The sequence below is a fragment of the Pteropus medius genome, unplaced genomic scaffold, assembly GCF_902729225.1.
Source record: "Pteropus medius unplaced genomic scaffold, Ma_sr-lr_union100, whole genome shotgun sequence".
NCBI lineage: Eukaryota > Metazoa > Chordata > Mammalia > Chiroptera > Pteropodidae > Pteropus > Pteropus medius.
The window spans coordinates 14,811,048-14,838,701 of NW_024351543.1; the positions used below are offsets into that span (position 1 = coordinate 14,811,048).

General features: G+C 39.3%; 1 protein-coding gene and 1 pseudogene across 6 annotated transcripts in view; one reads left to right on the plus strand and one right to left on the minus strand.

Annotated features, from left to right (window-relative positions):
• The window catches only part of OSBPL10 (oxysterol binding protein like 10), a 245,060-nt gene that overhangs the window by 15,042 nt on the left and 202,364 nt on the right, over positions 1-27,654 (plus strand). The window lies entirely within an intron of this gene.
• LOC120586616 (eukaryotic translation initiation factor 4E type 2-like) lies at positions 24,955-25,689 on the minus strand (annotated as a pseudogene).

The window sequence follows — 27,654 nt, forward strand, 5'->3', positions numbered from 1 at the left end:
TAGTTTTCCCAACATCATTCATTTAAGAGACTCTCCTTTTCCCATTGAGTATTTTTGGCACTCTTGTCAAAGGTCATTTGACCATATACATGATCCATATGGTCTCTCTATTCTGTTTCATTGTTCTCTTCTTCTGTCTTTATGCCAGTACCATACTGTTTTGATTACTGTAGCTTTGTAATGTCTTGAAATCAGAAGGCAGGAGACCTTCAACTTTGTTTTTGTTTTTCAAAATTGTATTGGCTATTCAGGCCCCTTGAGATTCCATATGAATTTTAGGATGAATTTTCTATTTCTGCAAAAAAATGCCACTAGCGTTTTGATAAGGATTGGACTGAATCTGTAGATCTCTGTAGTATGGATGTCTTAACAATACTAAGCCTTCCAATCCAAAGACACATGGGGTGGATTTCCATTTGTTTGTGTCTTCTTTAATTTCCTTCAGAAATGTGATGTAATTTTTAGTGTACAAGTCTTTCATCTCTTTTGTTAGGTTTATTCCTAAGCATTTTATTCTTTTTGATGCTATTGTAAATGGAATTATTTTCTTAATTTTTTTGGATTGTCCATTTTTATTGTAGAGATACAAAACTGATTTTTGCGTTGATTTTGTATCCTGCAACTTTGCTGAATTTGTTTATTAGTTCTGACTCTTGTTTTGTGCATGTGTGTGTGTGTGTGTGTTTGCGTATGTATAATCTTTAGGCATTTCTACACAAGATCATGTTATTTGTGAACAGAGATAATTTTATTTCTTCCTTTGTCATTTGGGTGCCTTTTATTTCTTTTTCTTGCCTAATTGCTCCAGCTAGGACTTCGAGTATTATACTGAACAGAAGTGGCATGCCTGAGCATCCTTGCCTTGTTGCTGATCTTAGAGAAAAGCTTTCTTCAGTCTTTTGCCATCGAGTATGATGTTAGCTGTGGACCTTTCATAAATGACCTCAATTATGTTGAGGTAGCTTCCTTCTATTTCTGTCTGGTTGAGTGTTCTTCTTATGAAGGAACCTGCTACCTGTTTTTGTAAGTAAAGTATTATTGAAACACAGCCATGTCTATTGTGTACATATCAACTATATTTATTTTTACTGTACAAATTTAAAATGACAAATTTAAGGAGTTGCGGCAGAGACCTTGAGGCCAGCAAAGACTAAAAGATTTATTATCTGGCCCTTTACTGATCATTACTTTAAATTATTATTCTGGTAGATTATTACATTGATTTTTGAATTTCGAACCAGCCTTACTACCGTTTTTTTTTATGTTGCTGGATTCAGTTTGCTAATGTTTTGTTAAGGATTTTTGCATCCGTGTTTATGAAAGATACTGGTATGTGGTTTTCTTATACTGTCTTTGTCTGGTTTTGGTATCAGGGTAATTCTGGCCTTAAAATAAGTTGGGCAGTGTCCCTTCAGTTATATTTCTGGAAGAAATTTTGTAGAGTTGGTGTTATTTCTTCTATAAATATTTGGTAGAAATCATCAGGGAAACCATCTGGCATGGAGATTTCTTTTTTTGGAAAGGGTTTAAACTACAAATTCAAATTCTTTAGCAGTTACAAAATCCGTTCGGATTATCTGTTTCATCTTGGGTGCATTTTGGGAGGTCATGCTTTTTGAGGAATTGGTCTATTTCTTATAAATTTTTGAATGTATGGGTGTGTAGAGTTGCTTGTAGTATCCCCTTATTATTCTTTTAATATTTTTGAAGCCTGTAGCAATGTTCTCTTTCCTTTTCCTGATATTAGTAATTTTGTGTCTTCGACAGTTGTGCTAGAGATTTATCAGCTTATTGATTTTACAAAAACTAGCTTTTTTTGTTTCATTGATGGTCTTTATTGTTTTTCTGTTTTCAGTTTTTAAATCTGTTCTTTTTATTCTTTTCTTCTGTTATTTATGTTTAGTTTTTTCTTTTTCTAGTTTCTTAAGGTGGAAGCTTGTTATTATTTCTTCTTTTTAGTGTAAAAACTGCTTTACTTGCCCTCACAAGTTTTGATATGTTGTATTTTAATTTTAGTTCATTTCAAAGTAGTTTCTAATTTTCCTTGAGTCTTCCTCTTTAACTCATGAATTATTTAGAAGTGTGTTAATTTCCAAGTATTTGAAGATTTTCCTGCTATCTTTCTGTTACTCATTTCTAGTTTAATTTCATTATGATCAGAGGACATATTTTATATTGTTTCAGTTCTTTTACTTTTGTTATTGGTTGTTTTATGACCTTGGTTATAGTCTATCTTGGTGAATGTTCCATGTATACTTGAAAAGAAGATTTATTCTGTTGTCATTGGGAGAATTGTTTTATTAGTGTCAATTAGACCTAGTTTGTTGAATATTATTCAGTTCTTGATTGATTTTTAAAAATGTTATTTTATAATTTTGGAGCTGTGATCTAGAAACATAATAAGTCACAGGCATTCAAAATTTCCTCTGAATTTGTGTCCTTTCACAGACTGCCTTATTTTTATAATTAAATTTCCCGAATGTCTCTTGCACAAAGTCACAGGAATTTGATATTTGTTCATTTTTTTGAAAGCACACAGGTATTATAGGACAAGGTGCTATTAATTTCATTTTATGAGGTACCTTCCCTGACTACCTGGCATCTGCCATTATTTTAGGTAAATGCCTGAAAATCACCCACCTGGAGATGCTTTTTCATGCAACTTAGGTGATTCTAGTTCACACTTAGTGTAATTGTATTAGTTACCTCATCAAGTGAAGATTAATGTGAAGAAATACGTGTTGGTCCTACCAAGTGGGCAAATGGCCAGCGAAGAGGTTCTGGGACCACTACTCCCCAGATATGAGTGCTGAGCACCCCGAGTCATGGGAGAGGCATCTGCAGAAGGAACCATGAGACAGTCCAGTCTCATTACCCCCTTTATAAGAGATAACTTTACCTGTACCCCTTAAGACTTCCACTCTGGATTTGATCTGCAAAGTCTTCTATAATATTTTGAGCCTGTTGTGGGGATAGAGTAGACCCTAGACCACCTCTGTAGAAGAAAGGCCAATTAGAGACTTTGGGTCTTCGGTTAGACCCGACCCAGCTGAGGGTTCTGGCAGAACTGGGGTCTCGTCTCCTCACGCAGGGGATACCTTATTTTCTTCCTTTTCTCCCCACCCCAGGTTGCGAATGCCCTTGCACCATGCATTCTAAATGGGGCAATAAAAAATTGGTTCCTGGGTAGGTGGTAGTGAGCATATCTTAACTCTTTTTATGTGTAAAGCACAGGTAGAGATATAGTACATAAATGGATATACAGTCTCTCTTGTATTAATTTCAGTGGGAGAGTGCTTAGGGAAAAAATGTCTAAAAAGGCTCTGTAGGGGGCCGAGAATGATAAAAAGGTTGAGAACTATTGCTTTCTATTGAAGATGCTGAGAGAGGTGCTGAGCGGAAGGGCTCCTGGGATTTGAACAATTTCTAATTGAGAGGGGGTGGAAGGCGATGCTACTGAATTTTATTAGAAGAAAATATTTTTATCCAGAGATTTTTCAGTGACTGGAACAAAAGGAAATAGGACTCAGTCATCTCATGGAGAAGTCAGGTTAAATGTGAGGCAGTTGTTCCTGTCAGAGCTTCATTAAATAACATAGGAAGGAGTTTTAAAATAGTGAGCATTTCTTTCTGCCTGGAGCCCTCTAGGAGAAGTTCTGTGGAAAGCCAGGGAGTAAGACGGGTCTCCTCAGGTGCTGTCAGTCCATTTGGTGGTTGAGAAGGGAGCCTTCAGATGGTTATTTTTTAAGACCTGTGCACCACCTCTTCTTCCATCATTTGGACAGTTGACAGTAGTTGAATATGGACTATATATTGGGGAACACTGTTGAGTCAGTATTAAACTGCCAGAAATTGATAATTGTACTGTGGATGTATAAGAGAATGTCCTTGTTCTTGGAAAATACATAATGAAATCTTTAGGGATGAAAGATGATGTCCACAACTCACTCACAAATGGTTCCAGAGAAACCTTATATAAGGAGAGAGGGGGAGTGAGGGGGAAGGGGAGGAGGAGGGAGTTGGATGGGTGTGGATGGAGGGCGGAAAGCCTGGGGAGCAGGAAGGGGAGGAGAAGGGAGGGAGAGATAGCTGAGCACATGATAAAGCAGAAGTACCAAAACATCAATAATGGTTGAATCTGGATGAAAAGATAGACAGGAATTCTTTGTGATAGTCTTGCAATTTTTCTGAAAGTTTGAATCATTTCAAAGCACAAAGAAAAAAAAAATTAGATGGAAACAAGAAAACACATGGCTCCTTTGAGAAACACAAGTTATATCATATCCTGTATGTAATATTATTTGAAATTGCCATGTAAATGAAATAGTTTGACTGGAAGCAGGTCCGTATGTTGGTGTTAGACCGAAGTCTGGCACAGTGCCTGGCACGTAGTAGACTCTCAATAGATATTTGTTCTAAGGGATGAAATCAGAGCAGCAGTAATTTTGGAGTTGGCTTTTCCCATTGAACAGGTGCCTTGCACCTGGCAGATTTGGATGTTTCCCCCAGACATGCCTTGCTGTGCCTCCGCGGACATCATGAAAATCACCAAATGGAAAAGTTTTGTCTCAGGGATGTTGCATTACAATCTGTGTATGGGAAGAGATTGACACCCTAATTTTATTTCATTTATTTATCCAATTATTTATTTATTTATTTTAGAGAATTTTTATAGGAGTTTATTTGAGCCAGACAGATGACATATGTCAGGGAGCAAGATCTCAGATGCTCCTCACACCCTAATTTTAGACTTCTTGCTGGTAAAGGCACCCTGAGGGATTGGACAGAGCATTTGTGACATTTATTTGGGTCCCACTTAAAAAGTAGGAAATCTCCAAAAATAGTGTTTAGGTAAAAGCTAAAGTTACTTTTATTATGGTAAAATGTTCATAACATAAAGTTTACTACTTTCACCATTTTTAAGTGTACGGTTCAGTGGTATTAAGTACATGCACACTGTTGTGAAACCGTCACCTCTGTCCTGAATTTTTTCATCTTCCCAAATTGACACTCTGTACCTATTAAGCAATAACTTTTATTATTATCTGCTTAGCAAACCATTTATATTGTTACCCTTAGTCATAGTAGGCTACAGGACCTTAAATCTAAAATTGGTGTCACCGGAATTAGAGAACTTACTTAAATTTAATTAATTATCTTGAAAGGGAACACTTAGAAATTTAATAGGAACATCTACTGTGAGTTTACTCAAATTAACGTCCCTAGAGATGATAACTTACACACTATAATATGTACCATTTTAAATGAAATATAAAAGCTCTAAGGCTTTTTAAAAAATATCTTAAAATTGACAAATATATCTGTTTTCAGTGTATATAGTTTGATTACTTTTGTGCCTTTTAAAAACTACAAATACCATTTCCTCTTTTTTGGGTTAGTCTGTGTTTTAATGGCTTAACTTTTTTCTAGTTATAGAGGTATTTCATGTTCCTTATAGAAAATTTAGAGAAGACAAAAGACAATAAATGTTCAGTCCCTTCCAAAATGTTATTATTATTGTCTCTCTCTCTTAAAAAAAAAAGCCTATATTTTTAGAGCAGTTTTAAGGTCCCAGAAAAATTGAGCTGATCTACAGAGTTCCCATATACCCTCCTCATCTCCCCCCCAGCCTCTTTTATTACATTTTCTGTTATAAAAATGGGATCTGCCTGCTGAAATAAAATTCAGAGATGCTAGTCTTCTGAGCTCTCAGGGGTCACTTTTCTCCGGAAGCCTTCTCTGGCTTCCTGGTCAGTACATATCCCTTGGTTCCATCTTATTTGCTGGCTCATGACCCAATGTACCAGGAAGGCAGCCACAGGGCAGGTACTCAACATTTGATGGTAATCTCTTCAGAATTTGGTTTATTATAGACTTGCTGAGAAGTATTCTCTTGGGAGTGAGTTCCACATGAAGAATATAAACCGGCCCTGGCAAATAAACAAATAAAACTCTGGCTTCTTGATTAAACATTAACACAGGGAGGTGCCTTGGAGTGTTTATGAACCATGAGGTGGTTTATGCAAATTTTCAGGCAGCTTTCTGTACAAGCAGGTTGTGTTCTAACTCTGAGTTTTTTTTGTTTTTTTTTTTGGTTTTTTTTTGGTACCTTGGAATGATTTTCCTTTTGAAAGGAGGAATAAGGATTAGAGTATGGTTCCTGTGAAAGAGAGCAGGTATTTCTCTCCCAGGTGGTGAATAACATGGGGAGAGTGGGGATGGGGCATAGACGACGCATTGGCTGTTGCCCAAGAGGGAGAAATGGGTCACACAGTCTCTCACGGCATCTCCCAGGAATTCAGGAAGGTCAGAGATGCTCACTTGATTTCTGAGCAGTGAAAGGGGAGGTGGAGAGAGGAATGAGAGTAACTCCAGTTCCTATTCGGAAATGGATGGTTTGAAGCTGAGGAGGGCCTGTTATGTCAACTAGCTTGGAACCTTATGGTGTGCATTTTAGCCTTGCTCTCTCATTTAGGTCAAGTGGATCTGAGTAAGGAATTTGGCCAGACAACAGAATATTTAAACTGATTTCCCCTATTGCATCTCTTTTCCATAGTCTGTTTATAATCCTAGGTGATGCAGATACTCTTGTTATCTTGAATGTGAGTTGTGATTTGTTTAATTTTACATCATGTTATTGAACTTGAGGGTTTGAATGACAAGCCGAGTATGGCTGTTGCCAGCCTTATTTTATGTGGTACCTCTGGCATCCGGAGCTACAGGGAGAAGGCGCTTTTAGTTAAGAGGTTGATAAAACCCCAAAACAAATTTAGGAAGGACCTCTGAGGCTTCCTGTTTGTTTGGGATCCTTGGGTATTGCGCTGTTTATTGCTCATGGAAGCTTTTTCTTATGTAATTTCTTAAACATTCAGCTCTGAGCCAAGATGATCCTCTGTCTGGGGAGTTTGGAAGAACAGTCTCCGTGGAATACATCAGGCCTCAAGGGAGGGAGGGTTTTATTTTTCTTAACTGATAGGTGACTTCCGTTTTCTGCATTTGAGAGAACCCAGTTTTAAGTAGCCCTGAGAAGACATGTCACAACTCAGGAATAATCCTGACATTTTACCTACATCTTTTTTCTGGAAGCGTTTTCCAAAATAAATAAAAGGTCGTCAGGTGAACTGGTCCAATCCTGGTTTCATAGGTGAGGAAACAGCCCCAAAGAGATGATGTTTAACTCAAAGTTATACTTTTGAGTTTGTGGCAGAGTTAGAACAAGAAACGGATCTCTGCTCCTCAGACAATTCTGGAAAAACTCCAGAAAAATGGTGCTAAATATGGTCTTCCTGCTCTGCGGTTTAATTTTATTGCAAAGAATACCCACTGGCTTCTCATTATCTGGCCAATGCCCTGAGACTCATTTGATGTTCTGGTTTATTTATTAGCTGTTTTGAGTGACGGAGAAAAACTTTAAAATGTGCAGAGCTCTTTATTTGAACCTTGTGTACCTGGAGTATTAAAAGATGGTGTTTGGCAGATCTTATCTCCGAGTCTGATGCTAATTTCCTTTACTATACAGCAAAGAGAACTGGGTTTAATAGTAGCTTTCAAAGTTGTTTTTATTTCATTGTCCAGATTATGAATAAAGAACCGAGCCTTTAGGACTGCTTTTAATCTATCAGTAGATAGCACACTCTTTATGGTGCTGCTTAAATAGAAGATACATTTCTAAATTCAGGAAGATACCTGGCTAAATAACATTGGATTGCATTAAAAATTTGAGATTTTTTTTTTCTGTGGGCTGTTGTTTCTTAGCAGTTACTTAGGACAAAGCATTCTTTAGTTGCTTGGGAATAGGTCTGCCCTGGACCTGGGCTTGTGGACGAATGTTTGTTTCCCTTGCACACTCCTCTCCGCTTGAGGAGTTTTGGACCACAACTACTGAAATTGTCTTTCAGGATCCTGGTCCTTCAGAGATGGTATTTGACCTTTGGGGGACACTTCCCATGGTGCATTGATGAGCTCTCCATGTGCCATGGTGGATCTTACTCTTTGGTTTAGTGCAGGGCTGGGCAGACTTTTTCTGTAAAGGGCCAGATAGTAAGTAATTTCAACTCTGTTGTCATAGCATGAAAGCAGCCATAGCAATATGTAAACAAGGAGACATGGCTATGTTCTAATAAAACTTTATTTATAAAAACAGTGATGGGCTAGATTTGGCCCATAGGCTATTGTTTGCTGACCCCTGCTGAAGTGGCTGTTTGGAAAACAAGGCTGAAACATCTTGGCTTCTGTGGGTGATGGAGAAAAGAATTTAGTACTCGGAACATAAACATCTCAGTTGAGATTTAGCATCCATGATGGGGAAGATGGTTTTGTATTTTTTTTTTTCCATAACTTTTCAGTTGATATAACAAAAATAAAGGCTTCTTTTGGGAGAAAAAAAATGGGCCCTAGTCCCACCACTCTTAATACATCTGTACTTTCATTTTTGTACATTTCTTTCGAGCCCTGCTCTTGTATGGGTACTTTTGCAAACTCCTGATATGTGTACACACCAGTTGGTAATATTAAGGAGGAGAATGCACCCACATATCCGACAGTTGTTAGTACATCGGGATCTAGTGAAGCCTAAAAGATATAAATGAGATTTGGCAGAGAAGGTATTTTTAAGGACTGGTTGGTGAGGAGTACTGCTATTTTCGGTGTTTTTGACTTTTTCAGTAAAAGAACTATAATTCACTCTTAAGTTAAGCACAGGAAAATAGCAATATCCAGAGGACTAACTATTGGAACAAATCAGGCCAGGGCTAAAGTAAATCAGGTAAATGGCTCCTGAGTGCCAAAGTCACACTTTAGCTCTCGGTTAACTTCGTGGTCCCCAGGGCTTCATGGCAGCATGAGAGTCACTGCACCCTCGCCAATGGCCACAAAGTTAGATTATGACAGATTTTTAATTTTTTCTTCTTTCTTGGTTGGTGCACACATAATAAAACCAAGAAACAAATGACCACACTTGAGTCTCATCTATATGATTTGACTCAAACAGGATGTATTTTTTCTAAACAGAAATTTCCAAATGTGTATATTCAAGAATGACAAGTTTGTTTGTTTGTTTGTTTATTTTTTTATTTGCAACCATGTTACCATTGCTCAAATTATTTTGAAGTTCCTTTTTTTGGGAATTACATTCAGAATAAAGGTGCATTCGGAATAATTGCATTCAGAAAGAAGTCTGCTCGCGTTGTAGTCTTACCTCATTTTTAACTAAAAATGGTCTTAGCCGGCCCAACTCCCTCTCCTTGGCTGCTGCCTGTGGCCTTGAGTTGCTTTCAGCCGTTTCCAGATCTCATAACCACGCTCAGAGCAGATGAGTTTGTCTCAACTGAGCTAAAAGTTTTGGGTAATAAAAATAAGCCAGGAGCCTCTGAGGATATTTCTTTGAAGGGAACACAAGTATTTATTTTTCTATGTAAGTTGTGATAGTTTAAAAAAAAAAAGTCATGTCTTTTGTACATCATTAAGCTGTCCCCAGCCCGCCATGCCAATGTGGCTTTTGAATGAGATCATTCTGACACAAAGTTGGCCTCCAAGATTGACATGCTTTATTCCAAATCCCACTCTACGAGGTGAGGGTCCTTGAAAGGCGCCCACTTTTATGTGCTCTGTTGTTTCTGTTACTTGGGACTTTTGAAAGACTGTTCTAGGTTTGCTTTTCTGGGAGACCGTGTATGTGTTGATAGAAGCTGATCAAATGCAATATGTTCTTCTTACTCCTCTTGCCCTCCCTCCCCCCACAGTATGGATAGTGGGAAGCTTATGTCCTATACTAGGGAGTCTTATTGTAGGCTCCTAACTTAGGAAGTGGGCTCAGAGCTGTTTAGAAGGTATACTGCTTAAAATCTTAGTGGCAGTCAGATTTCTTCTAAGCTGTATAAGCAGGGAATTTATGAGAGGGTTTTACAATATTTCTGGGCGAACAAAGCTTCAGTGTTTCATGTTTAGTAATAACACAGCTTGTCTCCAACCAATTCCTAACTGTAACTTGGTTCTAACTCATTTCTGCCCCAGTACCTGTGAGAGTAGAGACAGAACACTAAAACCTCTGCCACAGTTGCTCCAAGGAATCAAACACACCTACCACTGTCTTGCCAGAAGTTCTATCCTCTCAGCATATGGCTACTGCCTCCTCTTGTTTCCCTCTGCCTTTCAAATCTTGCATCCAGAATCTAGCTGCAAGAGAGTCAGTGAAGAGAGTGTTTAGCATTCTAGCCTCTGTAGACCAGGAAGGTGGGAAGGCTTGAAAACTGTTGATGGTGCCGAATGAATCACTTTGCAATATTTATGTCCAAGGGAATGTGCACAGAGGTGACAGCTAAACCTTTCGTGAGCAGATAGATTCTTGCAGTGAAAAGAATGTAGGTATAGGGGACTGAGTGTAGTTGTGATTGCTATTGGGAGAAATACATGACCTGCATGCAGTGCAGCTGTCATTCCTGCTATCAGGAGGATGGCTGCCCACCGTGTGGCAGGTGGCATTGCTAGATAGGAGTGGCTGCTTTGCCATGTTCATGCCCTTGGTGTGGTTCTGACCTTATTAAGAGGGAAGAAATGCTGAGCTCATGATCCTTTTTCCTGTGTATCATTGGAGTTTTTGGGGGCTGACAGAACCTCAATTTCAAGTTTTGGTTTCCAGCCTGTATAACCATAGGTAGTTACTATACCATTCTGAGTTTAAGTCTGCTTATCTGAAAAGGAGTGATATGCCTACATTGCAGGGAGATTGTGATGGTGAACTCAGATAATATATGACTAACATACACCTGCAATGTATAGAAGTTGCTCGATAAATCACTACTGTTATGTTCAGCTTTCACTTTTCCTTTGTCTGAGCAGCTCACACTGTCTTAAACCTCAGCAGATACAGTAGCTTCTGTGCTTTTTCATACCAATTAGCTTACCTTTTCCACTCCCTGTATGCCTAACTTTCCCCACTGTTCCTGGAACATTTTGTTATGAAAAATTTCAAACATACAGGAAAGTTGAAAGAATTGTATAGTGAACACACATATATCTCTCACTTGGACTCTAATTAACATTTTATTATACCAGCTTTATCATCTATTTTTCCATCTATCCAGCCATCAACCTATTTTATTTCTTTATACATTTCAAAGTAAATGGTCAAAATCAGTACATGTCCTCATAAATATTTTAGCATGCATACCATTAAAATATAATTGAGAATATTTGTTTGCAGTTTTTGTTTCTCAGAATGTATAATTTCACAATGAAATGCATAAATCTAGTAAGTGTACATTTGCTGAGTTTTGATAACTGCATACATCTGTCACCCAACCCCCATCAAGGTATAGGACGTTACTCCCTCTTCCGAAAGTCCCCTGGTGTCATTGCCCCCTCCCATCACAGGCAACTGTCATCCTGGTTTTTTCTCTCTATAAATGAGTTATATCTATTCTAGCATTGCATATAAATGGAATCACATAGAATGTACTCATTAGTGTCTGGCTTCCTCTAGACGTCACAGCATTGTGGGATTCTACGCAGCCATGCCTTATCAGTCATTGCTTCCTTTTTAATGCCCAGACAGCCAGCTTTCAAATGCCTGATTGTTGCAAAGAAGGAAGGACCATAAGCCTTCCTCATAGAACTTTGATGTTGTTTCTCCTTTCTCTTTTCCATCCTGATGTTATCAGCGCACAAAGGCTCTTTGCTTAGAGGCCCTTTCATTCAGGCCCTCTCCCAGTCTTTAGCATGTTGGCCAGGGCAGACATCATTCTGATCCATTTCTCCTCCTCTTGGGACTAGTGTTGGTGGGAATTTATGTGCAGGAGGAGTGAGAGGGCCAATGAATGGGCACCTTAGATATTTAATTGTTGTAGGATTAAAAAAAAAAAGGGTGAATCCAGCCTTCTCCTAATGATTTTATTTTTGTTGGGGATTTTGTTACGATGTGTACCTGCTGGAAACATAACACCAGTCACCTGCAATAGCTGGAGTTGGAAACCAATTCATATTTAGCTTTTCTGTTAATGAATTGGCCGAGACTCTGAAGCTGCTGAATTTTCTGATGGAAAAAGGAGTCATCTCTTGCCTCCCACACCTTATGCCTCCCTTTCTCCCTCCCTTTTTTCCTTCCTGTTCTTCTCTTCCATCTCTTTGTCTCTGTCTCTGTTTCTCTCTCTCTCTTTCTTTCTGTCTCTGTTTCTCTTTCTCTGTCTCACACACACCCTGTAAACATGCTTATGTATAGAGACTTGCCTGAAAGTTTAGGTAGATCACTTTTGAAGGTGATTGAGCTATTTGGGGGGAGAAGGAACAGGGTTAAAAAAGAATGGCCTGCTTGATAGCGGGGAGGCTGTACCCACTCTATGAAGGTAGATTATTGAATGTACTATGTGGCACCCAAGTTTTGGACTCAGCAAGGTTCCATAGCTTCTAGTTTCTTTTTTGCTTCTGTCCTCTGCAGAGGATCTGGAACCTGCTTGCATGTTGGAAGTATCAGGGAAGGTTTTAGGAAAACACCACCCCAGACCAGCTGAACCAGAATGTGGGCCTCTTCCCCCAGGCAGTTCTGAGGTGTAGCCACAGTTTAGAACAACTGATTTACTACCTTGGGACCCGTTTTCACATATATTATCACTGCTAATCCTATTAACTGTCCAAGGCAGGCTTCAGTACTATCTTTTTATTTTAACAGAGCAAACTGACGTCGAAGTGGACATTCTCACATAGGTCAGTCTGATTGCAAATGCCGCATTCTTCCCATTATTCTGTATTCCCTGTGATCCCTTTATGTGAATGGATTTTAGGTAGTAGGATGGACCATTACTTCCTTTAGTTATGCATTTGTTGCCTACTAACTGCCATACTGTGTGTGTCTGGAAGTTCCTGGGGCATATCGTTGGAGGGTCCCTGCCTCAGGTTGCCGAGGGGTTAGGACAGAGACACAGTAGGCGGGCAGTTAAGCCGTGGCATGGTGAGCGCTCTTAGCAGCAGCCAGGGCACTGGGGGAGCACGGTGGAATCTGGACTTGGTACATAGAGAACTCTTTCCGGAGGAAACACCACCTAGTTAGGATGTGGAGGAGTGAGAGAGCAAGCATGGGCTCTATGGGGGAGGTGAGAGAAACTCTGAAGCTGAAAGCAAGCAAGAAAAGAAGAACCTGGAACTGTTATGCCCGAGATAGATATGCTTCCCTGAAGAAAGCTGTTTTTCAACCCATCTATTGTGCATTAAGGCATGGTTTTCCACTTTGCACCAGGATCCTTATTGGCATTCGTCAAACGAAATAGAATGTTTTATCATAGGTTTTCTATAAATTGCAAATTTCATTGACTTTAAAAGGATTTTGTTATTTTTTTTTTGTTTAATATGATCATATGTTAAAGAGATTCAAATAAAGTTATGATTTTACAGCTAAGAAATTCTGAATAAATAATACTTATTTCCCAGCACTCATGAAAGGTACAGGAGATAGAAAGAGTTCTGTAAGACGGGTAGCATACCAAAAAGGTCTTGGGCAGATTCCAGAATCTCGTGAATTATTTCTACACCCCTCTTCCCCGGCCCCTCCATGATAATCTTAACAGAACAGCATAGTGTTAAAAGCATGGATTTTTAAGTTAATTAAAAAGCCCAATGTTGTCACTTTCACTTAATCTGATATGTGAAAGTTATCCTACCTTTCTGAACTTCAGTTTCTTTATTAGTAAAATGGGAATAATAATAAATAGTTACCTCGTATAAGCTAAAAAATCATTATTGTTTATTCCCATTTTTGAAATTTCATACCGTCATAGGATTAATAGATGAACTAATTGTTTTTTTCTTATCTTTAAAAATATATTTGGTTTATACAAAATACATGCAATTATGTATGATATATATGTATATAAAGCATAATAAGAACATTAGCAGGCATGAGTTCACCACTCAATCTAGGAAGGATAATAAAACCACTAGTAGCTAATCTACCTGTGTTATTCTCCAACTCGATCCCTCCTCTTCCCCTTACATGTAATCATTAATTCTTGAGTTTTGAGTTCATCATTCCTTTGCTTTTTTATATATAATAATATAAGTTATTTTTGCAATAAATGTTTAAAATAAATAATATATATGGTATCTCTAAATAATATCTATTTAGTTTTGTTTTCAGTTTTATATATTTCAAAAAGTATGTTGTATGTAGTTTCCCACAGTTGTTTTTTTTGGAGCTCGTTATAGCTCCAAAATTGATCCTCATATTGTATTTAAATTTGGTACATTTGTTTTCAAAAGGAATGTATAACACTCCTTTGTATAAATAAGCCACCAATTATTTATCCAGGTGATAGGTATTTAGATTGTTCATTTTTTGCCCCCGTGAGTGGTGCTGCTGCTCTGCACATGCTTGTCCATGTTTCCCCAAGCATGTGTGCAAGAATTGCTCTGTGATGTATACATAGAAGTAGAATTTTGGGGTTTCAGGGTATCTGGATGCTCAACTTTATAAGATAATGCTGACTTGTTTTCTACAGCGGGCATACTAGTTTAACGCCTACCAGCAGAGTACTCCCATTGTTCCACGTCTTTTCCAGTATTTGGCATTGTTAGACGTCATAATTTTGCCAAGGTAGCGATTATTAGTATTATTTATGTTTTAATTTGTATATTGATGATTATGAGACAGAGAGCAGTTCTTCATTTGCTTAAAGGTTATTTTTTCTTCCTCTTTTGTAAAATTCTAGCTAGTGTCTTTACTGTCCAATTATCTCTTAGGTTATCTTTTTCCGATTAGTTTGTATGAGTTCTTTATATATTCTCAATACTTATCCTGTGTTGGAATATATGTGTTATAAGTATCTTTTCTTAGTTCATAGCTTGACTCTTTATTTGTTATGCTTTTGAAAAACAGGAATTCTTACTTTCATATTATCTTTCTTATGCTGTCCACTGCTGACAGCTGCTCCATTCACTGACAGAAACAGCCATCACTTTTGGCAGGCCCATCTCAGATGCCTGAGAAGCCGACACAAGCAAACGTAAGGGTTTCTCACAGAGACCTACTTTTAAAATATTACTGACTCTCAGATCACTACTTCAATCCGTAGCTCAACTGACGACTCAAATTTTTCACTGAGAGTAGCTCTGACCCAAACCAAGTCAGTCCACGGATAGCACCTTAGGTCAAGAAATTCTTAGTTTTAATGTGGCAGGATTTCAATATTTCCTTTTAAGTTTAGCTAGAAAGATATTCTATATTTTCTGCGGAATGTTTCATAAATTTACCTTTCTCAATTAAGTCAGGAATTCATCTGGACTCTTGTGTCTGTGGGGTGAGGTAGGGATCCAGTATCCTTTTATATTTCCTGTACTGCACAGTGTTTTCATGAGAATGGAGAGGAATGCAAGCATCCTCCTTGCACAGTTCTGGGCACATGGAGGGTGCGCTGTAAAAGTTGTTGCTGTTTTAACCTTTTAAAACTTTTTTCAGTTGATTGGTGTGGTTCTTCATGAAATCATTAGCATGTGCATTTTATGAAAGGTGATTGAGGCAGGTTTGCGTTGGTTAAGAAACCAACCTGGAACTGCCCTTCCCCCTACCCTAAACTCTGCCCCAGTATTGTCAGGAGCTTGATCTGTAAGTTTAATCAAAGAATAAATCATAATTAATGAATTAATTGATTTGAGTATTTTATTTCCTTTTGGACCTGGTGGTGATTGAGAATTTCTCTGGCATCTTACCAAATACCTGCTCCCTCAGCTCTGAATAATTGGATGGTCTTTAATTATAAGGTTCATCCTGTCACCTTGGAATTTGCTTATTCAGCTCTATCTTGTCATAGATGTACCCTATAAATACATCAAGATAGGTGGTGGGGGCTTCAGCCAGGATGCTGGAAGTTCTCATTAATTACTGTTTGAATGTCTTGGACCAGGTTGTATATGCTGCACAGAAAACTTGCTTTGGGGGCCTTTTCCAGTTTTTTTTTTTTTTTTTTTTGCCATGCTTTATAACGGAAAGGAAAGGCAGAGAAATACTTTTTGGAAAATTAAAACTGCTTAGCCACACTCCTGGGGCACATTGAGTGCACACAATGAAATCTGAAAAGTAAAACATGAAACTTTATAAAGTGAGCATAAAAGGCACCATAAAAATTGGAAGAACATTGTCAGTTTTACAGCTGAGGATGACTGTCCGTTTATTGCTCAGTTGTGGTCACGGAGATTCACTCTGAGGCTAGAGGCTTATTGCAAAAAGGTAGGGGGAACTTCTGGCTGCCGTTCATCACAGAGAACAATATACCCAGGTTGTGGGAGGTGAGCCTTCAGCCTGGATTGTAAATCACCCTGTATGCCCAAGGCTTTTTCAGAAGTTGCTCTACTACCTATGGAGATGAGTTGGTTAACCCTCTGGACAGTTTTCAGGGAGGTGAGAAATGGCAAAATTCATAATCAAGAATGACCCCTCTCTCTTTCTCTATCTGTGTGTTGTTCTCATGGGCTTCTGGAATAGATTCTGTAGCAGATGTTGTTGGTGACCTGCCCGGATCTCTTTTGCTGGGCCAGTGTACCCAAAGGTTGTCTGCTGCAGAGTTAGTTGCCAACACCTCATACCTGTGCCCTTCACTGGAAGATTCTGCCTTGCCAGATAGGAGTCCCCTATCCTGGAGATGATTGGGAGACAATACCTCATCCTCCACCCATACCTAGTGACTGACATCATTGACTGATGTCAATGATCCAGGGTATAAAACCCTGCCCTTTGCCTCTGGGCAGCACAAAATCTATAGTTCAGTTCACTCCAGCACTCTCTGTGAGGTCAGATTGAGGCTGGACTTGTCTCGCCCACCATTTTTCCTTTCCCAGGCAGCTTCCCTCACTTCCTTACAAGTTTCTCTTGAGAGCACTTCCTCAAGCACTCTCTTGCACGGGCTCTTCTAGGAAACAGGACCCAGGCAGGCTTCTTCTCTGTTTCTCTTCTCTCACCTATCCCACTTGGCTCAGTGTGTGGAGTGTTTACATCTGAGTCTTCTCAGCCCTGTTAGGTTCTTCTGAGGGCTGGTTTCATGTATTGTTCATTGTTAGACTTCCACCAAGCCTCCTAACACCTGCTCCAAGTTCATGCTCAGTGCTAGTCAAAAAGAAAACTGAATGAGGGAAGCAGGGGGTGGGGTGGGGCGCATATGCAGAGGCTGAGAAGCGCTGGCCGAGAGATGACTTCTGATGTTGTTGTAGGATCTGGCACTGGTGATTTGGACAGCTGCGCCCAAGCAGGCGGTGGACAAACATGGTCTTCCCTTGCGAGGAAGACAGTACTCATATTTCTCACTCTTAGCGATGTCATTGAAGCTGACGTGGGTGGGTGAGTAGGGTGGAGGAAAGTGCCTAAAGCTTTCGTGCTGTGCCAGGTTCCACTCGTAGGTATATTCCCCAAGGAAGTGAGAACAGGGACTTGAACAGATACTTGTATGCCAGCGTTCATTGCAGCATCGTTCACAAAGCCAAAAAGGGGAAACAACCCCAGTGTCTGTCAACAGATGACTGGATAAATAAAATGTGGCATATCCATGCAATGGAATATTATTCATCATCAAAAAGAATAAAGTTCTGATACATGCTACAACATGAATGAAGCTTGAAAATATTGTGCTGAGTCAAATAAGCCAGTCGCAAAAGGACAAATATTGTATGATTCTACTTATATGAAATTCATAAAGATAGAAAGTAGACTAAAGGCTACCAAGGGTTGGGGCGAGGGGGAGTGAGGTGTTATTGTTAAGGGTTAGAATTTCTGTCTGGGGTGATTAAAAGTTTTGGAAATAGTAGTGATGGTTACACAACATTGTGAATGTAAGTAACATTTAGGTGAATGAATTATACACCTAAAATTGGTTAAATGGCAAATTGCGTTATATGTAAGTTGCCACAATAAAAAAAAAATTCAAAACAGACAAAATTGTGCGTTAGCTTTCTACACATTGTGTAACACACAGTACAGGTTTGCTTTGAATGGCACTGGCTGTCACTTTTGGGTTCATTATCTCAGTTCTTGATTTTCACTTTTATCCCACAAATTTGCCTGTGTTGTAAATGTGTCGTTTAGAAGATTTCAGGTTCCAGGCTCAGATATTGATAATGAAGAGGAGTGGAGGTGGGGGTGGCGTCGGGTAGCGTGTTAATGAGGCATCTAGGAAGGTTTAAAAGAATTTATAAAGGTAAATGTGTCACTTTTAATATTGGGCCATACACTAAATTCTTGACTGGGAGGAGAAGGAGGAAAGAGAAAGGTAACTGGCAGCTGATAATCGTTCTGGAATATTCAGAAGTATTCAGGCAAATCAGATAGCACTTGAAGAAATACGGCCAGCACCTTTTTGCTTTGCAAATTCATTTGGCAGCGATAAGTGCTAAAGGAAGAACTTTACTTACATTCTCTTCTTACTGATACTTAAGGAATTCATTTCACTTGTAATTTAACACTAGTCCATTTTCTTTCCCTTACAGAGGACAGGTGGTGTCCTTCTGAGAAGTGAAAGATGGTGGCTGAAACTGCCTTTCTTAAATTAACTTTTTAGCTATCCATCTAAAAATGAGTATGGAAAGTAAGAAATTTGGGTCAGCAGGGAACGTGGCAATAGGCAAGCAGCCAGAACCCTCTTGGGGGAATGTGAGGTGTCTAGACTTGATGCTTTTGAATTCTTGGTCCATTTCCAGGTCATTGTTTGGCTCCTAGCTGCTTCTGCTGGAATTTACACAGTGTAGAGAGGTTTTTTGGACCAACTCTCAGCTCCTCTTAAATCAACTGAAAAAAGTGACCACTTTTATATTTATTCATTCTCTTTGCTCAGCATGTCTTCCCTGAGATTTAGTTATTTATCCAATATGACTTCCATTTTCCTTTTACCTTAACTTTTGGTTTAAGAGGTAGCTGAGTCTGTTTGTCTAAATTTTCCTTTTTGTTTGCAGCGGATCTTGATACGATACAGTTTCCTGTGTATATGTAGTTACTGAAGTATTAAATATAAAGTATTTATCTTTTTTCTTTTGAAGTTATTTTTCCTTAAATATTGATATTGCAAGTCTCCATCCTTTGATGTTTAGCTTGAGGAGAAGACATTTTTGAGTATTTCAGTCATCCATTGAACAAATGTTAATTGGACACTTGCCATCTTCACCTCCTGGCACGTGCTGCAGCAGGTAGCTTCAGGTCTTGTCCTCAGGGAGGTTATGTTCTGGTGAGGCAGATGGACAAGAATATTTCAGAGTAAAAGGGGTTTTGGTATCAATAAGCACAGGGAATTGCAGGAGCCCTAGGGAGATACCTAATCCAGTGTTGGGAGATTGGGAAGACTTCCTGGAGGAAGTGACATCGACACTGAGTCTTGAAAGTCAGTAGAAGGTGGCATGTTCACGGGGGTGGGGCTGTCTAAGCAGAGGTGGCCAGAGGTTGTGAGAGGACATCAACTCTTTGAGAAAATACAAGAACTTTAGTGCGAGAGCCGTACAAGCCATGAGAGAAGGTGAGAGAAGAAGTGGTGAGCGTGGACAGTGGAGAGGTAAATAGGTGCGACATTCCAAAGCCCCCTTGGGGAGCTCTCAGAAAAAATTGAAAAGGGAAAGAACTTGTTCAGATTTTAATTTTAGCAAGCTTATTCTAGTTAGCTTTAAGCAGCAATCAATCAGTCAACCAATTATTCTATTTGAGGTATAATTACCTACAGTACAATGACCAGATCTTAGTCATTGGCCAGTTTGGTTGATGAGTTCTGATAATCGTATACACTCATATTACCACCACTTAAAACCTAGAAAGTTCCTCTGTGACCCTTTCCATTCAGTCACTTCTCTGCAGCCACTTTCTGACTTTTATCTCCAGTTATGTTTTTCTTGCTAGGTCTGGCTGTTTTTTAAAGAATGTATTGGAGTTGAAGGGCTGGAAACTGGGAGGCTGTGACGTACAATCCAACTGAGTGATGAAAGTGTTCAAAAATAAGGTAATACTGGAGGTGGATAGCAGTGAAAAAAAAATCCCTTCAACGAGGAAGTTGAATTGACAAGACTAGTTTATGGACAAGGTGGAGACAAGAGAAGAAATAGGATCATTGAATTTGAGGATGAATGGGAATGTTGTCCCAAACTGAGCCAGGGAATGCCAGAGAGGCAGGGATGGCAGGAAAGGTAATATGTTGAGTTTGGGACAGTTAGGTTTGAAATACTTGCAGGCAGGAGAGGGGGCCAGGAGGCAACTGGCTCCCTGAATCTGGAGGCCAGAAGAGAGATCTGGCCTGCAGGTATAGAGCAGGCGGTGGTCACCATGGAGAAGTTAATTAACGAAGGTCCTGGGAGTGGAGAGCTCCAAGGAGGGGAGAAAGACCTCCTTGAGACAAGATATTTATGACACGTCATCAATGCAGCATTTGGTTTCAGAGTATATTAAAGAACTATTAAATATCAATAAGACAAGGATAAACAATCTAATAGAAAATGGACAAAGGAAAAAAATGAGACTTCTCAGAAAAGAGGAAATACAAGAATAATCATTAAACTCATCACGCTTCATCCACTTACTAGTCGTTAAAGAAATGCAATTAAAAGCATAAGAGCACACTATTTTTTCATACCCTTTAGATTGGCAAAAAAAAATTCTCAGCAACGAGTGATGGAAAGGATGTGAAACAATAGGCATTCTTTATACACTGCTGATAGGAGTGCAAATGAGTACAACATCTATAGAAAACAATTTGTTTTATGCAGTAATAATAATGAATCTACTCTGTAGGAGGGCAGTAATTCTACTCCTGAGCATATATCTAAGTAGATCTGTCACACATTTTCTCCGGAACATGTGCACACAAAGGTTTATAGCAGCATTGTTTATATGCACACAAACATGGAGACAGCCTAACTGTCCAACAACTGAAGAATGAATAAATGAATAAACTGTGGTATAGTCTTCAGTAGAATATAGCAATGAAAATGAATGCATGTGAACAGTACATCCTAACTTGGATGGATCTCACAAACAATGTCAAGGAAAAAAGCAAGTAGCAGAAGAGTATGTATAACATGATGCTCTTTTAAAACATTTTAAACCGAGCAAAGTAGTATTTTCTATTGTTTAAGGACCCACATCCAAACAGTAAAAAGTGGGATGGAAGTGACAAATTAGTATGGTTTCCTCTAGGCACACGGTAGTTGTGGCTGCCAAGGGGTCTTTCAACGGGTTCATAATGCTTTGTTTTCTTGAGCAGGTACTGAGTGCATGAGTGTTCATTGTGTGTCTTCTTTATGCCTTTTTGTATTGTTGAATGATTTAAAAAGGGAGGGAACTGAGAACTGAGAACTGAGAACATGTTGGGACATTGCCAAATTGACATTAGAAGGCATTGGAATTTCAAGTTTTGACTCTGATCCACAGAGAGAAATATTTTATATTCTGCATGCACATATATGTACAAATACAAACACGACACAGAGGCAAAAGTTTCATTAAAGATCTTTATCTTTTCCTAGGAGAAGTACTCTGGTAGTCTCTATTTTATTTCATTTCATTTAAAAAAAGCTATTGGTCATGACCTTCTAATGCCAATTTGGCAATGTCCGGAGATGTTTTAGATTGTCATGACTGGCATTAGCGAGTAGATGCCAGGGATGCTGGTAAACAACTTATAAAACACAGGGCAGACCCCTCTGCCCAACAGAGTTATGTAGCCCGAAACGTTAGTAATGCCAAGGCCGAGACAGTCTGCTCTGAGTTGATTTCCTGTTGTAGGTCAAAGACTTACAGTTTGAAAAGCAGTGATGTAAGGCAGAGGAAGAAGTTTGGCGAGCCAGATATAAGGACTGAGCGCGGTAGAAGGAAGCTGAGGGAGGATGTTCTAGAGGAGTAAGTGAAGCGTGGTCCAAAGTGTGTTCATGGAGTTCATGTTGGCGACTGTAGCTGGGGAGTTTCACTGGAGGTGCGTGGGCAAAATTAGAGTTAGTGGAGTGGGGAGGGAAGATAAGAGAGATGTCTCAAGAAGCTTGGCTGTGAAGAAGAGAAGAATAATAGAGCAGGACATAGGTTTGAAGCAGGACTTTTCTTTTTTTTTTCAAGATGATGGAGTCTTGGCACGTTAAAATGATGATGGAATGGAGCTGGTAGAGAGGAAAGTTGAGGCGTAAGGGAGAGTTATGGGAGTGGAGCCAGAGCCTGGGAAGTCAGAAGTGGGTGGAGTCCTGAGCATGGGAGCATTTTGGCTTGAGGTTGGAGGAAGGATAGTGATAAAGGTGAGTTTGGCAGTCAGTGCGAGGTCGAAGGCATTCTTGTTTCATTGTGCAGTAGGATGGAAGTTTATGTTCTCAGAGTGGAGTGGGAGGAGGGGGAACTGGTGTGGAGGAAGTTTGAAATAGCCTTTGAGGGCCTGAGAGAAGAGCCGAGCAGGTTTGCTGGGCAGCCCTGAGGGCCTTCTGTGAATGGAGACCATGAGTCTGTTATGACATCAGCTTTAGTGGATGTGTGGTTTTCTCCTTGGTGTTGAACATCCTGGAGAGAGAAACAGAGGAGGTGATAGGTAGAAGGAGCTGGGCTCGAGATTTGTTGAGTGGATGTATTTGAGAGTGAAAGAGAGGTGAGGTCATTGGCCAGTGGGCAGCTGATGTAGGGTGGAGGAGAAAGGAGGTGAAGACAGGACTTTTAGAAGTGATAAATACAGGTATTGGCAAATTAGAGCACCATGTGAAATGAAAGAGTTGGTGTAGTGGGAGAAGCTGTGAGAAAGACCTGAATGGCAAGGAGTTTATAGAGGGTAAAATGAAGAGTGAGATGTTTGGAGATACTGTCAAAGGTGGAGCAGGTCTGAGCGATGATGGGAAAGCCCAGAATGGACCTTTGCGAGGAAGGCAGTGACACAGAGAAGGAGGTTACAGAACGAGGACAAGGAGTTGACTAGGCAGTGTTCTTGCTGAATTCTAAGGACATTTAGAATGAGAGCCAGACTTGGTGTCTCAAGGAAGACCGAGCCAGGAGACAAAGTCTTCAGTGAACAGGAAAAGAATGACTGTCAGAGGTAGATGGAAGTTTCACCCAAGGGTGGAGGACTTTTACTTTGGCATTGGGGAATAATAGGCTGCAGTGTGTTTCCATCAAAAGCTCCACTTTCAACCAAGGCAGGAAAAGGGTTTGGGATGAGAAGTGGTTCCAAGGGGTACAGTAGAAATGTGGTACAGGAGGATGGGGGATCAGGGTGTGGATGTGGGTGGACGATTAAAGGAAAGGATGGCTTGGGGGCAGGAAGGGACTCAAGCTTGAAATAGGGCTGAGAGGCATGATGCGAATGACTAGCTCCCTGGTTCTCTTAGCTCCCCTGGTGGTTGGGAGGTTCTGGTTTTCTCTGTGGAAGCAGTTTGGGAAGTGTTCTGCTGCGCCTGAAGTGATGCTGTTCTGCTGCGCCTGAAGTGATGCTGTCCAAATTTCTGATGTGGAGGAAGTCGGCAATGCTTTCTCTTTTGTGAGTGATGACAGCCTCCAAAGATGATGGAGAACCCATGTAGCTAGGAGTTGGCGCTAAAAGGGCTTTTATGGCATCTGAATATTTCATGATCCTTTGATTTTCTGGAGGCCTGTCTACTAGACAAGTAAATATCTGCAACTGTTTTTCCCCGCCCTGGTTTCCAGAAAACAGAAGGATAAGAAGATTCTGTGGGGTTCAGTTCCATTCATTGCCTTCATAAAATGGTGTGATAAGTCATGTCTGGTTCTTTAAAGTCAGCAGTAAATAAACCTTTCCTGTAATAGAGCATGGAATTCCACTGGGGAATTTACACATTTTCCATTAAAGGCTTAAATGAAGTGTTGCCTTTTTTCATGAAAGTTTTATATATTTGACCTATTTAATTTTTTTTTCTTTAGGAAATAAAAGATGGCATTTTCTTATTTCCCTTCTAAAAAAGAGAAACATTAATTTTTTTTTTTTTTTTGGCAAGGAAATACCTATGCATGCTGTGGAAAGGGATAATGTTTGCAAATGTGAAAAATGTACTCTACCCCCCAACCCCCACTTTAAACTATCAAGTGAATTAAAAGAAATTAGTGTTTTAATGGAACTAGATATGATGAATGGCTTTCTATTGAAAGCTTTAGTATCAGAATGAAAAGTTATGTTTTGTTTGTTTTCTCTATTTTTTTCTAAAAATATGAATATTTCTTCTAGAAAGTTATACTGGAATCAATAACAGCATTGAATTAATAGCAGCCTCCATACAGATGGGACTAACTCAATAAATAAATACTAAGCCCCAAATTGTTATGATAGTGTAATACGAAAATGGGAGAAGAAAGATAGTAATTAAAACATGACAGGCTGAACCAAAGGATGAATGAAACCTTGGAGAAGCTCTGGAATGGACATTTAAAGGCCAGATTACGGGGTCGGAATGGCGGGAAGTTACATAAAGAAATGACAGTTCTGGGGTTGAGAAGGGATGATGAAGAGGAAATAAGGCATGGCCCACCCAACTTACAAAGGCATAAAGAGGAAAGAGAAAAGATTTTCCTCACTGGAATTATGATCCTGATTATAATTCTGTTATGCTTTAGTAATTTTATTTCCTGTACCTTTTCTTTAAATGCAGCATATTCCCTTTACATTTCTATGTATGGAAACAGACTCTTTTATAAGCGTAGGTTTTTTTCTTCTTTTAGTTCCCAAGATGTGTTGCATTGAATGATGTTTCAACAGGCTATTCAAATGAAATAGCGTTCAATAAGTTGAAGTACCATGTTTAAAAAAGGTAAACTGATTTATTTGCCGCATAGTTTCTCAGAGCCCTGAATATCAACTATGCATTTTGAATTTTTTATTTTTAATTTAGCACTGTTTATTAAGTGATCTCAGCTGTTGTAGCTGCTACATGTCAACCTCGTCTTAAAACATAAAATGCTCTTCCAATTCCTTTTGTCCAGGACAGAAGACTCTTGCAAGTAGCACACCGATAGAACAAGAGACTCCAATGATGCCAGCTTCAGTGATGAGGAAAGGGTCGTGGCACTTTCAACCATGGCTTACAGAGGTTTTGAAAAAGGAGCCTTCGGGTGCCCAGGCTGCCTGGCATTTTGATGTTGTCAGTGTGTTTTGCATTCCATGATGGCATTGGGAGGTAGGATAAGACCTCGCTGAAGCATGTCCTGGATCCGGGCTGTGGTTGCTTGGTCACTGGCAGTCTTATTCCATATTGAAATAATGTCTTCCTGAAACCAGACGGAGACTGCAGCCCCACAGATCTCCCCCTAACCACGAGCTGTTCCCCCAGTATGGCCAGGATGAGCTTCTCCCCACAACAGGATGCCAAGCCCTTTTGCAGCCGAATAATCTACTTGCCACCATTTTCATTTGCATCATCCTCCCACATGGGTTTAATTCCTTCTTTGAAGAGATGGGAGTCACTGTGGCCTGTCAGGTCCCTAGGATGTACCATGTAGCTGCGAAACCTCCAGAACTGCTCCACAGAGGCAAAGGTGCCAATCTGTTTGATAGTCTGTTCATAGCTCTGTGAGCCAGCGGGACGGCTGGGGGTTCTCCCGGAGGACCGGAAAGTGTAGGGATGCTCTGCTGGTCCAGGGACAACAGCCTTCCTCTTGCTGCTGCTCTGACTCTAGTCTCGTTCCGTTTTTTCCTTCTTACCAGCTTTCTGTGCGCTATTTCATTCGTTCTGATCATAGCTCCCACTGTCATCATCTTTCAGTGTGTCAGACTTGTTCATCTTCTTGTGGTCACCACTGCCCCCTGCAGTGACTTCTGCTTCTCTGGGTCCCTCTGCTTTGAATTTTGAATTTTTAAGATAAATAGGATGGACCTTTTGTATTGCTAAACAAACATGCAGCCTCTTGTTTCTTTTTGGAGCTCTGGTTTTGCTTTAGGTGGCAATGTATCTAGTTAAAAATTCTCACCTCCCCAGACTCCTTTGTCACTAGAAGTGACCCAGTATTGGCTAATGAGATATATATATATAAAAATAAAAGTCTCCGAGGAGTGAGAAAGCTCTTGGTTCCTTGATCGACAGAGTCTGAGCAGGCTGGCACGCATCTTTGCCATTGCCCTTTCCTCTTTTTTCCTGCCCTGAGAGCTGTAGCCAGCTTACACCATGAAAACAAGGAAAAGTCGCATGCTAAGAGTAGCAAATCAGAAAGATGGAAGGAGCAGTTGATGGGTTCGTGGAGTTACTCTACCAGCCTTGGACTCTCCATCTTTAGACTAATTGTTCCAAAATAAAGCTCTGCTTGATTAAACCATTGTAGTTGAGTTTCTATACATGCAGCTGAATGTAATCCTAATTTATACAAGGGTAATGTAGTAAGCAGTAATCGAACTTATTTTAACTAGGGAGACTTGTTTTGTTTTTGAAACTGTGTTGAAGACCCTTTGGGAAATGCTGCCTTAAAGAATATGAATAGAAAGATAGCCATATATATATCCAACCCTTTTTTCTGCAAATGTGAATTTTCTTATTTTCTTTGTGGGATTAGGGCTTAGAATTTTGGTCTTTTTTTTTTTTTCCCCTAACCTCTTCCCCTCATACTGAGAAGTTTTAGGTTATTTTTAAAAAACTTTATAATTTTTTTATGCCTCTTACCGAAGTGCTTTATATAAGCCAGATTTTTAAAAAATTGAGCTGATTTTATTAGCCTATTTATGCTTTCTTTACATGGTAGAATTCTCAAAATTTGTAGGTGAATTGACTCAGATGTGCATTTATTTCCATCATAATACCATACTTGTTTAGTTTCTTTGAATGATTTTTTTCTTGACTAGCAAATAGCACTTTTTCTGTCTTCAGAAAGTTAATGTTGTATAAACCAACACCTAAATGTTCTAGGGAAGTTCTTCATGTGAATGATTTTTGTACAGTTAGAAATCTTTTGTAATTTGATTGAATCTCTCATGATTACTCTCCTTCTGTAAGTTGGATTTTTCTAGTTTTTTTTTTTTTTTCTAATAGTGGTAGGCTCAATTCTCTGATAAAAGAATTTTCAGATCTTATTTTTTTTAAAGGATGTTTAAATTATATTTCAACTCTCTAGTAGAATATAAAATCAGAATGTTAAAGTTGGAGGGGACTTTAGCAAATAAGTCTAACTTTCTGATTCTACAGCTGAAGAGACTGAGAACTTACCTAAGGCTTCAGTTTTGAGCCAAATGATGGAAGAACCGGCTCCATCTGCTGAGTCCAGCTCACTCTGGTGATGACGAGACTATAACACTATAGGATATTATGTAATTCGTTTCACTGACCTGGCTTCAGCTTGTCCATCAGTAAAATTGGAGTAACTTCTTGTTTGCCCAACTCATAGTAAAATCTTAAAGCTTTTTTGAGTTGCTTGGAATATGGTACACTACTTTTTCTAGTGTACCATATTTGTTGAAAAATTAGGATATTTAGCTTCAGAAAAGTTTATGTCTCTAAAATTCAGGTTTACTGCAGGACATAAAATTCAGTGTTTTCATGTGTATAGTTTGATGAGTTTTGACAAGTGTATGTGATTTGTGAAACCACCGGCACAAATAAAACAGAATATTTCCACTCTGCTAAAAAGTAAGAGATTATTTTCTTTACTAACATGAAATAATACTTTTATTTGGTGGTACGATTCCAGTACTTGCATGCAGATTACCCATAGCAATACCTTTTAAGTACAAGATAGTTTTTAACCTTTTCTGTCTCATTTCC